General features: G+C 60.4%; 1 non-coding gene across 1 annotated transcript; it reads right to left on the bottom strand.

The window, feature by feature from the left end:
• Positions 1-1,519: 1,519 nt before the first annotated feature.
• Positions 1,520-3,334, bottom strand: LOC142792968 (small subunit ribosomal RNA). Its single transcript, XR_012891344.1, has one exon. It is a non-coding gene; the product is annotated as a small subunit ribosomal RNA (ribosomal RNA).
• Between the last annotated feature and the right edge of the window lie 9,166 nt (positions 3,335-12,500).

Raw genomic sequence — 12,500 nt, 5'->3', positions numbered from 1 at the left:
CCACCCCTCTATAAATACTCGGGAGGCGTCGAAGCCGGTTCTCCAAGCCGGACCCGTAGGTATCGTTGTGTGCTCGCTCTCATTGGCCCGCCTAACCAGAAAATGCCTGCGGTACACCCATTTGGATAAGAGTGCACGCAGATGCGGGCCTCGACGGCTACACATTTCCTCGGGCGGCCGCCTCCCGGCCTCCGTGGAGCGCGGGATGCACGGTCCCATCGACAAGCCTCTCCCGTTTTTACCGTGGCGTCGCGGTTCACCACGGCGGGCGGGTCGGTCTCCTCCGCATAAAAAGGGGGACCCCCGCTTTTTGTTCCACGAAATCGCACAAGCTTTTTTCGCATCCACGGTTTGCCACCGCACACCAAAATGCCGATCCGGCTGCCTACTTTAGCCAACAGGTGGAGCCAGGCGCGCCGTACTTGCGCGGCACTTCCCACGTCCACCGAAGTCGGTGCCAAGGACCACTTTCGGCGCCGGAGCCGCGTACGAGCCTACTCGAGGCGGAAGAACGAAGCCAGCAAGGGCCTGGCCGCAAGTGCGTTCAATTGTCGGGACGTCCAAGTCCCTCGTTCTTCCGTGCTTCCTCTTTCGGCAAGTCGTTGCGGCACCTTCCCAAAGCGCGCAGACCCGCTAATCGCGACGAGCGCGACGTGGCCGTGCCGCCTTTCCCTCGGCAGCAAGCAAAACGCCTGGCAACGTCGACGCTCCCCTAACCGCGATCTCGCACCGTGTTTCGTGTGGCGAATTCAAAAGCCGGCCGGCGCTGCTGCAACCATTACGGTCGGTACGCATACGCCGCGGAGGGCGGGACGGTCATCGGAGCGTGCGGTTCCTCCATCGAGTACTGCGCACCTCGGCCGTCGCATCGCCGTGCCATGACCGGCCGCGCGTCAACGCGAACCGGTGCCAGCGAGATCCCTCGCCTGCAAGAACCGACCGGCAGCCTCCGTCACCCGAGGACGCGGAGGCGCTTGCCGCGGACGGCGGGACGGTATGCACTGGTGCACAGCGGACCCGTCACATCGCCAGTTCCTTGACCGACCGCCGACGCTTGTGCCGTTCCTCTCGTACTTGGCAGTCGCCGCGCGATTGTCGGGTCTCGTTCTTGCACGCTCGAACGGTCGGGAGGGCACTCGGCTGGCGTTTCGGGAACGCGCAGCCTCGCCTTCTACCGACGTAACCACGACTCGCCGTTCGCGCTCCGCCGCTCCTGTTTACAGTACTAGGCGGTCCCGCAGCGGTCGGGTCGCGCATTTCGAGCGCTTCGAGCCACGGTGCAGTGGCGGGTCGAAAGCCGACCTATGAGTGCGTTGCGCCGTTTGTACCCGCGTCCGCCACCTGGCCGACCGTCCAAGGTCGCGGTGTTGGCGTCCGCTGGGCGCAACAATTTGTCACGGGGTGCCGCTCCACATTCAGGCAGCCCCGTGGGGAAAAGCCGACCCCGCGTCCAAACGGGGTCAGCGGCAGAAAGTGTCGGGCGCAGACGCAGCTGAGGCGCTCACCCTTCACAATCCGTTAATGATCCTTCCGCAGGTTCACCTACGGAAACCTTGTTACGACTTTTACTTCCTCTAAATGATCAAGTTTGGTCATCTTTCCAACAGACCGGCGCAACCGAAAGGCCGCGCCGGACATCGGTCCGAAGACCTCACTAAATCATTCAATCGGTAGTAGCGACGGGCGGTGTGTACAAAGGGCAGGGACGTAATCAACGCGAGCTTATGACTCGCGCTTACTGGGAATTCCTCGTTCAAGGGGAACAATTGCAAGCCCCTATCCCAATCACGAAAGAAGTTCCACGGGTTACCCAGTCTTTTCAGACAGGGATAAAGACACGCTGCTTCCTTCAGTGTAGCGCGCGTGCGGCCCCGGACATCTAAGGGCATCACAGACCTGTTATTGCTCTGTTTCGTGCGGCTAGGAGCCGCTTGTCCCTCTAAGAAGGTTGTAAGGTGCTGGGAACCCCGCACCTATTTAATAGGCTAGAGTCTCGTTCGTTATCGGAATTAACCAGACAAATCGCTCCACCAACTAAGAACGGCCATGCACCACCATCCACCGAATCAAGAAAGAGCTCTCAATCTGTCAATCCTCCCAGTGTCCGGGCCGGGTAAGTTTTCCCGTGTTGAGTCAAATTAAGCCGCAGGCTCCACTCCTGGTGGTGCCCTTCCGTCAATTCCTTTAAGTTTCAGCTTTGCAACCATACTTCCCCCGGAACCCAAATACTTTGGTTTCCCGGAAGCTGCCCGCCGAGTCATTTGAGTAACTCAGGCGGATCGCTGGTTGGCATCGTTTATGGTCAGAACTAGGGCGGTATCTGATCGCCTTCGAACCTCTGACTTTCGTTCTTGATCAATGAAAACATTCTTGGCAAATGCTTTCGCAGTAGTTCGTCTTGCGACGGTCCAAGAATTTCACCTCTAGCGCCGCAATACGAATGCCCCCGTCCGTCCCTCTTAATCATTACCTCGTATTCCAAAAACCAACAGAACAGAAACGAGGTCTTGTTCTATTATTCCATGCAAGTTTATTCAGGCGACTCGCCTGCGTTGAGCACTCTAATTTTTTCAAAGTAAAAGCACCGGCCATCTCGAGGCACACAATGAAGTGCACCAAGAAAGAACCGGCATGATGTTCAGTCCGAGCCGTCGCATCGGGTAGATGCACTACTCGTCTGGAACTGAGATCCAACTACGAGCTTTTTAACCGCAGCAGCTTTAGTATACGCTATTGGAGCTGGAATTACCGCGGCTGCTGGCACCAGACTTGCCCTCCAATTGATCCTCGTTAAAGGATTTAGAGTGTACTCATTTCAATTACGGGGCCTCAAAAGAGTCCCGTATTGTTATTTTTCGTCACTACCTCCCCGTGCCGGGAGTGGGTAATTTGCGCGCCTGCTGCCTTCCTTGGATGTGGTAGCCGTTTCTCAGGCTCCCTCTCCGGAATCGAACCCTGATTCTCCGTTACCCGTAACAACCATGGTAAGCAAGTAACCTACCATCGAAAGTTGATAAGGCAGACACTTGAAAGAAACGTCGCCGGCTCGTGGCCATGCGATCAGCACAAAGTTATCCAGAGTCACCACACAATACGGGCCGAAACCCGATCGATCTTGGTCTAATAAAAGCACCCGTTACCCAAAGGGCTCCAGGCTCACTGCATGTATTAGCTCTAGAATTGCCACAGTTATCCAAGTAGGAAGAAACGATCTAAGGAACCATAACTGATTTAATGAGCCATTCGCGGTTTCGCCTTATTTCGGCATGTACTTAGACATGCATGGCTTAATCTTTGAGACAAGCATATGATTACTGGCAGGATCAACCAGGTAATCGTTCGACTGCGCGTCCGTCCTCGCCCTCGGCGGGCCGGACGCAGTCTGTGTGCGGCGGAGGCCACCTTCAGGCGCCCCAACACGCTTATTTTGCACTCCGAGATGACGGCGTTCGAGCTCGCTACGGCACAACCTTCCCGAAAGACGAGTGGGAGCCGTGCGGCAAGAAGCACGTTCATGCTCGCTCTTTTTCGTTGCATCGACTCGGTCGCGCCGTGCGGGTTGCCCAAGCCCGCTGCACTGTCGGTGGACCGGCCGGAACTAGCAACGGAGCCGAGACTGCAAAGCCGCCAGACGACGGGTCACGCCCGCGTCTTCGGCGCTTTCGCATCTGAATCGCCCGAGGACGACACGGAACACACCTCGATATCGTGGTAAAACGGCACCGTCCGACAACCAGCCCCTAACGCATCAAGCGGATGAGGCTGCAGACGACTGCCGTGGATTCCCCTGGAGCAGACCCGAGGACACGCTTGACGAGGCCGAAGCCCGCCGCATATCAGACACCCGGTCGCTTTCGCGTACGCCGCTCACGAGAACCCCCACATAATAGCAGCGATAAGTACCCAGACCTCCTTGGGCCCTAATACGAGCGTACTCGAGAAAATTTCACCGCGGGTGTGCCCCGAAACGTGTGGCATGTTGAGCGTGCCACAAGTCTACGTCGCTCTCAAACCCGCCGAGGTCGTAGAATTTGCGACCCTACTCACGAAATTCCCACCGAGGATACGGCCGCAAACGTACCGCACCTTGGGTAGGCCACGAGTTTGTGCAACACTACGCTGACGGCACAGCACCGAGGTCGTGCGTGCACGCACGGGAAAATTCCGCCGCGGTTTCTGCCGAAAACGTGAGGCACCACGACTCTCCGCAAGTTCGCGTCGACTGCGAAAGACCGAAGTCGTGAACGACGTGTCCGCTACTCGCCGCCGACACGCTGGACACCAAACGTACAACGACTCGACGGCGTCGTAGAGGCCCACGACGCGGTTTTCCTTAACGACGTCTCGGCGTGGCACCGACAGGTTAGAACGGCCGACCAACGTTCCCTGTCCGCCGTTCGGCTCAGTCGAAGGGCTCGGCGACTTCGGCAACGCTGCGAAGCCGCACGGTGACGCACGCCATGTCCCCATTTTTTTTTTCTTTCTGCGTCTGCCGGGGTGCCCCTATAATAGCAGCGATAAGCACCCAGACCGCCGTGGGTCGCTCGCCCCGGCTGACGTGGTTTTTCGTACTCCTGCGGCGGTCGCCGTCAAGCACGTCCAAATACGCTACTTTCGTGGGCGCATTCACGCTCTTTCGCTTCGCCGGAGTGCCAGCACTCACTCTGCCAAAAACGGCGAACATCCGAGCGGCGGTTCCCACTTTTGCGTCGGCGTCGCAAACCCCGCCCCGGCAGACGAGGTTTGCCGTACTCGTGCGACGGTGGCCGGCGGGCACGTCGAAAGACGCCGATATCGTGCGCGAATTGGCGCACCTTGGCTTCACCGGAGTGCCGCCACTGACTCCTCCAAAAACGGCGAAGATCCGAGCGGCGCTTCCCACTTTCGCATCGGCGTCCCGAACTCCGCCCCGGCTGACGCGGTTTACCGTACTCGTGCGACGGTCGCCGGCGAGCACGTGGAAAGACGCCGATATCGTGCCCGAATCGGCTCCGTTCGGCTTCGCCGGAGTGCCAGCACTGGCTCGGCGAAAGACGACGAACATCCGAGCGACGGTTCTCACTATTGCGTACGCGTCGCAAACCCCGCCCCGGCAGACGCACTTTGCCGTACTCGTGCGACGGTCGCCGGCGAGCACGTAGAAAGACGCCGATATCGTGCCGGAATCGGCCCCGTTTGGCTTCGCCGGAGTGCCAGCACTCACTCGGCCACAAACGGCGAACATCCGAGCGGCGGTTCCCACTTAGCCGTCGGCGTCCCGAACTCCGCCCCGGCAGACGCGGTTGCCGAGCTCGTGCGACTAGCGACCGCGAAGCCGTCTCGCGACGCCGCTTTCGTGCGCGGCTCCCACTGCGACCTGGGTCACCCGAGGTCGACGAGCAAAAAAGAATGTCGAAAAAAATTTTTTTTTTTTTTGCGTCTGCCGGGGTGCCCCTATAATAGCAGCGATAAGCACCCAGACCGCCATGGGTCGCTCGCCCCGGCTGACGTGGTTTTTCGTTTTCCTGCGGTGGTCGTCGTCAAGCACGTCCAAACACGCCACTTTCGTGGGCGCATTCGCGCTCTTTCGCTTCGCCGGAGTGCCAGCACTCACTCTGCCAAAAACGGCGAACATCCGAGCGGCGGTTCCCACTTTTGCGTCGGCGTCGCAAACCCCGCCCCGGCAGACGAGGTTTGCCGTACTCGTGCGACGGTGGCCGGCGGGCACGTCGAAAGACGCCGATATCGTGCGCGAATTGGCGCACCTTGGCTTCACCGGAGTGCCGCCACTGACTCCTCCAAAAACGGCGAAGATCCGAGCGGCGCTTCCCACTTTCGCATCGGCGTCCCGAACTCCGCCCCGGCTGACGCGGTTTACCGTACTCGTGCGACGGTCGCCGGCGAGCACGTGGAAAGACGCCGATATCGTGCCCGAATCGGCTCCGTTCGGCTTCGCCGGATTGCCAGCACTGGCTCGGCGAAAGACGACGAACATCCGAGCGACGGTTCTCACTATTGCGTACGCGTCGCAAACCCCGCCCCGGCAGACGCACTTTGCCGTACTCGTGCGACGGTCGCCGGCGAGCACGTAGAAAGACGCCGATATCGTGCCGGAATCGGCCCCGTTTGGCTTCGCCGGAGTGCCAGCACTCACTCGGCCACAAACGGCGAACATCCGAGCGGCGGTTCCCACTTAGCCGTCGGCGTCCCGAACTCCGCCCCGGCAGACGCGGTTGCCGAGCTCGTGCGACTAGCGACCGCGAAGCCGTCTCGCGACGCCGCTTTCGTGCGCGGCTCCCACTGCGACCTGGGTCACCCGAGGTCGACGAGCAAAAAAGAATGTCGAAAAAAATTTTTTTTTTTTTTTGCGTCTGCCGGGGTGCCCCTATAATAGCAGCGATAAGCACCCAGACCGCCATGGGTCGCTCGCCCCGGCTGACGTGGTTTTTCGTTTTCCTGCGGTGGTCGTCGTCAAGCACGTCCAAACACGCCACTTTCGTGGGCGCATTCGCGCTCTTTCGCTTCGCCGGAGTGCCAGCACTCACTCTGCCAAAAACGGCGAACATCCTAGTGGCGGTTCCCACTTTTGCGTCGGCGTCGCCAACCCCGCCCCGGCATACGCGGTTTGCCGTACTCGTGCGGCGGTGGCCGGCGGGCACGTCGAAAGACACCGATATCGTGCGCGAGTCGATGCTTCTTGGTCTCGCAGGAGGGCCGCCACTCACTCCTGCAAAAACGGCGAAGATCCGAGCGGCGCTTCCCACTTTTTCGTCGGCGTCGCAAACCTCGCCCCGGCAGACGCGCTTTGCCGTACTCGTGCGACGGTCGCCGGCGAGCACGTCGAAATACGCCGATATCGTGCCCGAATCGGCCCCGTTTCGCTTCGCCGGAGTGCCAGCACTCGCTCGGCCAAAGACGACGAACATCCGAGCGACGGTTCCCACTATTGCGTACGCGTCGCGAACCCCGCCCCGGCAGACGCGGTTTGCCGTACTCGTGCGGCGGTGGCCGGCGGGCACGTCGAAAGACGCCGATATCGTGCACGAATTGGCGCTCCTTGGCTTCACCGGAGTGCCAGCACTCACTCGGCCAAAAACGGCGAACATCCGAGCAGCGGTACCCACTTAGCCGTCGGCATCCCGAACTCCGCGCCGGCTGACGCGGTTGCCGAGCTCGTGCGACTAGCGACCGCGAACGCGTCTCGCGACGCCGCTTTCGTGCGCGGCTCCCATTGCGACCTGGGTTACCCGAGCTCGACCAGCAAAAAAGAAGGTCGAAAATTTTTTTTTTTTTTTCTGCGTCTGCCGGGGTGCCCCTATAATAGCAGCGATAAGCACCCAGACCGCCGTGTGTCGCTCGCCCCGGCTGACGTGGTTTTTCGTACTCCTGCAGCGGTCGCCGTCACGCACGTCCAAATACGCCACTTTCGTGGGCGCATTCGCGCTCTTTCGCGTCGCCGGAGTGCCAGCACTCACTCTGCCAAAAACGGCCAACATCCGAGCGGCGGTTCCCACTTTTGCGTCGGCGTCGTAAACCCCGCCCCGGCAGACGCGGTTTGCCCTACTCGTGCGACGGTCGCCGGCGAGCGCGTCGAAAGACGCCGATATCGTGCGCTAATTGGCGCTCCCTGGCTTCTCCGGAGTGCCGCCACTCACTCCTCCAAAAACGGCGAAGATCCGAGCGGCGTTCTCCACTTTCGCATCGGCGTCCCGAACTCCGCCCGGGCTGACGCGGTTTACCGTACTCGTGCGACGGTCGCCGGCGGGCACGTCGAAAGACGCCGATATCGTGCCGTAATCGGCCCCGTTTGGCTTCGCCCGTGTGCCAGCACTCACTCGGCCAAAAACGGCGAACATCCGAGCAGCGTTTCCCACTTTCGCATCGGCGTCCCGAAGCCCGCCCCGGCAGACGCGGTTTGCCCTACTCGAGCGACGGTCGCCGGCGATCACGTCGAAAGGCGCCGAATTCGTGCACGAATCGATGCTTCTTGGTCTCGCAGGAGGGCCGCCACTCACTCCTGCAAAAACGGCGAAGATCCGAGTTGCGCTTCCCACTTTTTCGTCGGCGTCCCGAACTACGCCCCGGCTGACGCGGTTTACCGTACTCGTGCGACGGTCGCCGGCGGGCACTTCAAAATACGCCGATTTCGTGGGCGCATTCACGCTGTTTCGCTTCCCCGGAGTGCCAACACTCACTCTGCCGAAAGCGGCGATCATCCGAGCGGCGGTTCCCACTTTTGCGTCGGCTTCGCAAACGGCGCCCCGGCAGACGCGCTCGTGCGACGTACTCGTGCGACGGTCGCCGGCGAGCACGTCGAAAGACGCCGATATCGTGCTCGAATCGACCCCGTTTCGCTTCGCCGGAGTGCTGCCAGTCACGGCGCAGAAAACGGCGAACAAGTGTTTTTTTTTTTTTTTTCCTAGAATTTGTGTTATAGAAGGCACATTTGATATCGGACGATAATTTTCAACTTTATCACGCGCACCGATTTTCGTGTAGAGGTTTGCAAGTTTATGGGAATTTCTCCACTTGGAATAATGCGATTTAGTAGTACTACGAGAACTTCATGGATGTACTCAAGGGTACGGGGCAAGTCAGTTACGTCAACACCTGCAGATTTTTTACACTTCAAACTGAAAATTGTTGGTTGTGAGTCCTCGTGTGATATTAAAGGCCGATTCGCTAACACATAGAACAAAGAAAGAAAGGAAGAAAAAACGCCCGCGCTCGCTCAAGAAACCTGGGTTCGCAACAAGTGGCAACAACAAGCAACCGAGCGAGTGCGCCAAAACCCGTGGCGGCCGAACAAACGCGAAGTCCCAACCGCGTCAGCCGGGGCGGCACGGGACAGGAAAAATCACTTCAGCCGGGGCGGCGGGGCACCGAATAAACCTCGTCACCTCGTCGCAGGATAAAAGAGGAAACAAAAAGTCTAAACAGCGTCTGCTGGAGCGAATGCGTAATAAAACAACAACAACAACAAAAAAAAAAAACACCCGCGCTCAAGAAGTCTGCAATCACCACAAAAGGCGACTGTGACCGAGCAGCGTCAGCCGGGGCCGTGCGGAAACGGAAAAACCGCGACTACCGGGGCGTCGAGGCACCGAAAAATCCACTTCAGCCGCGGCGAAAAAAAAAAACAAAAAGAAAGACGGAGGGGGGGGGGGGGGAACCACGTCTGCCGGGGCGAAGGAAAAAAAAAAAACGCGTCTGCCGGGGCGAGCCCGGGTGCGGCACCACCGGGAAAACTGTGGCAAACAGACATGGCGATCGAGTGAGTGGGCCGCCAGCCAGGCTCAGCCAAAAAGTGCAAAGTCCGAACTGCGTCAGCCGGGGCGGCAAAAACCGCGTCAGCCGGGGCGGCGCAAAAAACCGCGTCTGCCGGGGCGGCACGAAACCGCGTCAGCCGGGGCGGCGCGAAAACTGCGTCAGCCGGGGCGAAAGAAAAAAAAAAAAAAAACGCGTCTGCCGGGGCGAGCCCGGGTGCGGCACCACCGGGAAAACTGTGGCAAACAGACATGGCGATCGAGTGAGTGGGCCGCCAGCCAGGCACAGCCGAAAAGTGCAAAGTCCGAACCGTGTCAGCCGGGGCGGCAAAAAACCGCGTCAGCCGGGGCGGCGCAAAAAACCGCGTCTGCCGGGGCGGCACGAAACCGCGTCTGCCGGGGCGGCGCGAAAACTGCGTCAGCCGGGGCGAGCCCGGGTGCGGCACCACCGGGAAAACTGTGGCAAACAGACATGGCGATCGAGTGAGTGGGCCGCCAGCCAGGCTCAGCCAAAAAGTGCCAAGTCCGAACTGCGTCAGCCGGGGCGGCAAAAAACCGCGTCAGCCGGGGCGGCGCAAAAAACCGCGTCTGCCGGGGCGGCGCGAAAACCGCGTCTGCCGGGGCGGCGCGAAAACTGCGTCAGCCGGGGCGAAAGAAAAAAAAAAACGCGTCTGCCGGGGCGAGCCCGGGTGCGGCACCACCGGGAAAACTGTGGCAAACAGACATGGCGATCGAGTGAGTGGGCCGCCAGCAAGGCTCAGCCAAAAAGTGCTAAGTCCGAACTGCGTCAGCTGGGGCGGCAAAAAACCGCGTCTGCCGGGGCGGCACGAAACCGCGTCAGCCGGGGCGGCGCGAAAACCGCGTCTGCCGGGGCGGCACGAAACCGCGTCAGCCGGGGCGGCGCGAAAACTGCGTCAGCCGGGGCGAGCCCGGGTGCGGCACCACCGGGAAAACTGTGGCAAACAGACATGGCGATCGAGTGAGTGGGCCGCCAGCCAGGCACAGCCGAAAAGTGCTAAGTCCGAACTGCGTCAGCCGGGGCGGCAAAAACCGCGTCAGCCGGGGCGGCGCGAAAACCGCGTCTGCCGGGGCGGCACGAAACCGCGTCAGCCGGGGCGGCGCGAAAACTGCGTCAGCCGGGGCGAGCCCGGGTGCGGCACCACCGGGAAAACTGTGGCTAACAGACATGGCGATCGAGTGAGTGGGCCACCAGCCAGGCTCAGCCAAAAAGTGCTAAGTCCGAACTGCGTCAGCCGGGGCGGCAAAAACCGCGTCAGCCGGGGCGGCGCAAAAAACCGCGTCTGCCGGGGCGGCACGAAACCGCGTCAGCCGGGGCGGCGCGAAAACTGCGTCAGCCGGGGCGAAAGAAAAAAAAAAAACGCGTCTGCCGGGGCGAGCCCGGGTGCGGCACCACCGGGAAAACTGTGGCAAACAGACATGGCGATCGAGTGAGTGGGCCGCCAGCCAGGCACAGCCGAAAAGTGCCAAGTCCGAACTGCGTCAGCCGGGGCGGCAAAAAACCGCGTCAGCCGGGGCGGCGCAAAAAACCGCGTCTGCCGGGGCGGCACGAAACCGCGTCAGCCGGGGCGGCGCGAAAACTGCGTCAGCCGGGGCGAGCCCGGGTGCGGCACCACCGGGAAAACTGTGGCAAACAGACATGGCGATCGAGTGAGTGGGCCGCCAGCCAGGCTCAGCCAAAAAGTGCCAAGTCCGAACTGCGTCAGCCGGGGCGGCGCAAAAAACCGCGTCTGCCGGGGCGGCGCGAAAACCGCGTCTGCCGGGGCGGCGCGAAAACTGCGTCAGCCGGGGCGAAAGAAAAAAAAAACGCGTCTGCCGGGGCGGCAAAAAACCGCGTCTGCCGGGGCGGCACGAAACCGCGTCAGCCGGGGCGGCGCGAAAACCGCGTCTGCCGGGGCGGCACGAAACCGCGTCAGCCGGGGCGAGCCCGGGTGCGGCACCACCGGGAAAACTGTGGCAAACAGACATGGCGATCGAGTGAGTGGGCCGCCAGCCAGGCACAGCCGAAAAGTGCTAAGTCCGAACTGCGTCAGCCGGGGCGGCAAAAACCGCGTCAGCCGGGGCGGCGCAAAAACCGCGTCTGCCGGGGCGAATGCAAAAAAAACAAAGAAAAAAGCCCGCGCTTAATCAAAAGAAAACAAAGAAAAAAGCTTGCGCTTAATCAAAAGAAAACAAACAAAAAAAGTTCGCGCTTAAGCCTGGCGGTGGAACCACCGGGGCAAACAGACCTGGCGATCGAGTGAGTGGGCCGCCAGCCGGGGTGAGCCAAAAAGTGCAAAGTCGGAACCGCGTCAGCCGGGGCGGCGCGAAAACCGCGTCAGCCGGGGCGGCGCAAAAACTGCGTCAGCCGGGGCGGCACGGAAAAACGAAAACCGCGTCAGCCGGGGCGGCACGGAAAAACGAAAACCACGTCAGCCGGGGCGACATCAAAATGAGGAAAAAAAAAAAAAACTGCCTTAGGACACCTGCGTACACTTTCATGCGTTTGGGCATATCTCTCTGTAACACGCGCGCCCCTCGTTACGCGCGGCACTCTGTTTTCTCCGACACCCATATTTCGGCGGCATGTGGCACGCGCGCCCGTCCCTACGCACGGCACACCGCAGTGCTTTCTCGATATTTTTCTTTTCCTCCAACACCGTCATCTATAGGCTTTTAGTGACCTGTTGCTCGTGGCAAAAGTTCGCTAGCTCTGACACCTCTTGCATGCGCACCGTTTTTGCGCACGGTGCTATGCCGCAAAGCACGGCAGTCGCATGCGTTTCTCTCAGGCACCTCTTTTTTGACACAACGCTGTGGTGCTTAGAAACACACCCGCCGCTTTTGCGCACAGAACTCCACCGTACAGCACGGTAGTCACGTTTGTTCCACACGAACAGCAGTGTGCATCGTGCTACGACACTTTGAAAGCTTTTTCTTCCGAGTCTCGACCGCGCTGTTCCTTTCGTACTTGGCGCGGTTTTGGGACCAGCTTTGTTTTAAACCCCTACTGCGCGCCGTTCCTTTCGTACTTGGCGCGGTTCAGGGTTTGTTTCGAGCCCTTAGCCGCGCTGTTCCCTCCGTACTTGGCGCGGTTTAGGGTCGAGCTTTGTCTCGAGCCCTCTCCGCGCCGTTCCTTCCGTACTTGGCGCGGTTTAGGGTTTGTTTCGAGCCCTTAGCCGCGCTGTTCCCTCCGTACTTGGCGCGGTTTAGGGTTTGTTTCGAGCCCTTAGCCGCGCTGTTCCCTCCGTACTTGGC

This window comes from Rhipicephalus microplus, unplaced genomic scaffold (genome assembly GCF_043290135.1).
Source record: "Rhipicephalus microplus isolate Deutch F79 unplaced genomic scaffold, USDA_Rmic scaffold_265, whole genome shotgun sequence".
Taxonomy (NCBI): Eukaryota; Metazoa; Arthropoda; class Arachnida; order Ixodida; family Ixodidae; genus Rhipicephalus; species Rhipicephalus microplus.
The sequence above is the reverse complement of the archived record's forward strand: the minus strand, read 5'-3'. Positions and strand labels throughout refer to the sequence as shown.